This window comes from Sinocyclocheilus grahami, unplaced genomic scaffold (genome assembly GCF_001515645.1).
Source record: "Sinocyclocheilus grahami isolate Dianchi unplaced genomic scaffold, SAMN03320097.WGS_v1.1 scaffold47.1, whole genome shotgun sequence".
NCBI classification, from domain to species: Eukaryota; Metazoa; Chordata; class Actinopteri; order Cypriniformes; family Cyprinidae; genus Sinocyclocheilus; species Sinocyclocheilus grahami.
Genome location: NW_015505226.1, coordinates 2,316,611 through 2,319,204, shown reverse-complemented (window position 1 = coordinate 2,319,204; position 2,594 = coordinate 2,316,611). Strand labels below are relative to the sequence as shown.

Sequence of the window (2,594 nt, the reverse complement as noted above, 5' to 3'; positions counted from 1 at the left end):
AATGTCTTTTTTTTTTTTTTTTTTTTTTTGAAACTGTCAGCGTCAAACAGTTGCATGTAATACACAGGTCCAGAATAAAGCTTGTTTTTCTGTGGCTATTATAGTAAAGGTCAAAGGCTGAGATGTGACGCATTAGTTGTGCACGGTCCTGATGTCTAAATGGCACACTCATTATGATGGACTTCTACCACCGCATGTGATGGTGTGCTATACCACTGGTCCGCATCCTGCTGTATTATCCATCTCACTTTAGTGACTCGTACATTTTGTCCCTGACATGCTGCGTATGTTTTTAATCCCAGAGGCTTCTGGGAAACAGTACGTCATCACTTAATCAGTGGTAAAATTTCTGGCAGTATTTCATGACAGCATGCACAATGTTCAGACCAGCTAATGTCCTTTTATATTTCACCTCCATTCTTGATAGATATTTTGGACTGAGTGGATTAAAATAAACTGTGGCACAGGTTGACTTTTATTTTGCTTATATTGTACAGTGACAGGGAATGTTCACATAAAAATGAAGATTCAGCCACCATTTACTTACCCTCATGTTGTTTCAAACTTGTAAGTTTTTCTTTATTCTGTGGAACACAAAAATATATTTCTAAAATGTCTATCTCATATAAATGCTGTTCTTTTGAATTTTCTGTTTATCAAATAATCCAGAAAAAAAAGTATCACCCTTTTCCCACAAAACTATTAAGCAGCACTATTGTTTTCAACATTGATAATAATTAGAAATGTTTCCTGAGCAGCAAATTGGTATATTAGAATGATTTCTGAAGGACCATGAGACACTGAAGACTAAGTAATGGTGGCTGAAAATTAATCTTTTCCATGACAGGAATAAATAACATTTAAAAATATGTTTGAAAACAGTTATTTAAAATCATAATAATATTTCATAATATTACTGTTTTTATTGTGGTTCTGATCAAATAAATGCACCCTTGGTGAGCATAAGAGACTTCTCAAACATATAAAAAAAAGCATATAGAATTAATTAATATGATATCCTCTCTCAGGGAAACCAGCACTTTTATGTTCTGGTTATGTTGTATTTGCGATTCCCATCATTTATTTAGGCTGAGATACTTAGATCAGTGTCGGACACATCACAGAAGCCTTTAATGAAGGCTTTCCAGTAACTGGCTTATTATTCTTATGCCCTGACAGCCTGTAGTCCATTGTGGGGTTGCAAACTACCTGTGGTGTATGTATATTGATGTGCAGAGCGATTATTAGTCCGTTTGAGCAGTGGCTGGACTGTGTTTCTAATTGAATGCCGCTGTTTGGTCTCTCTCCCGCTGAATGTTTTTTGTGTGTGAGTGGAATACCAGATTTAGGAACACTGTGGTCGGCTGATGAGAAAGTGTTTGTGGTCATGGGAAGGCAAGATAGATAGAGACATAACATATGATTGATGCACTGCATTAACACCAGTCTGCTGTTTTCCAGGATTCCATTATCTTAAAACCTTTACGTGCAACAACAGGAAATAAAATGTTTGTGTGAACAGTGTTCTTGGTTCTTTTCCAGTGATCTCGGCTTGATGTACTGTTTTGTCCCTCAGGTTGGATCGCTATCTTGGGGGCTCTGTGGTTACTGGTGCTGGCCGACATTCAGGACTTCGAGATCATACTTCACAGAGTGGAATGGGCCACCCTGTTGTTCTTTGCTGCTCTGTTTGTGCTTATGGAGGTATGGTAATGCTCAAAAAATGCCCACATATCCCAATGTTCTGTCATCTATTACATCGTAGTAATGGCTAGTCATTGTTTACCAAGATCAGTTTAGCTGGTCACCGGCCCATGTTGTTTTGGATGTTAGTTCGGAGCCTGTCATGCCTCTAAAGTGCCCCCTAAAATTTATTTTTTTAAATGCAACCAAAAAATGCAATAATAAAATAAACATTAAAGGGGTCATATGATGCTATTTAAATTTTTCCTTTCTTTTTGGAATGTTACAAGCTCTTGGTGCATAAAGAAGATCTGTAAAGTTGCAAAGACTAAAGTCTCAAATCCAAAGACATAATCTTTATAAAAGTTAAGAGTCAACCATGCCTACCTAAAACGGCTCATTCTAACACGCCCCCACATGTCTACGTCACGATGTGGGAAGATTTGCATAACGCCGCCCAAATGTTCACGCAAAGAAAAAATGCGTAACTTTTATTCTCGCTGTAGTATTGTTGTTGCCGCCATGTCGTGAAGGTGTTGTGTGTGTTTCGTTGTGAAAGTGAAACTACTTTGTTGGGCCTTCCAAAAGAGGATCCGTGCTGGTCGCTGAGGAAATACATCAACTTCGCGCTGTGGATTGCCAGATCGGCTTTCACCGTGGACGAAGCGGAGTCCACCCCGGGGTCGTCACGTGTGGTTGCCGCATGCCCACCCGCCACCGTTCACTCTAGGCCACCGGCCGCCGTGATGCTGTGTTTCGTTGTGAAAGCGAAACTACTTTGTTTGGCCTTCCAAAAAAAACACGACTAGAAAGCAGTGGTTAAGTTGTATTTACAACACTGTTCCAGAACAGTTCAACCCAAATATTCAGATGTGTGCAGCGCATTTTATGGAGGACTGTTTCCTGATCCT

The 2,594-nt window shown here is 39.4% G+C and overlaps 1 long non-coding RNA gene across 1 annotated transcript in view; it reads left to right on the top strand.

Moving 5' to 3' along the window:
• Positions 1-1,585: 1,585 nt before the first annotated feature.
• The window catches only part of LOC107582841 (uncharacterized), a 3,594-nt gene continuing 2,585 nt past the window's right edge, over positions 1,586-2,594 (top strand). The window contains exon 1 of the long non-coding RNA XR_001608979.1: positions 1,586-1,704. This is a non-coding gene — a long non-coding RNA (uncharacterized lncRNA). The remainder of the gene's footprint in view (positions 1,705-2,594) is intronic.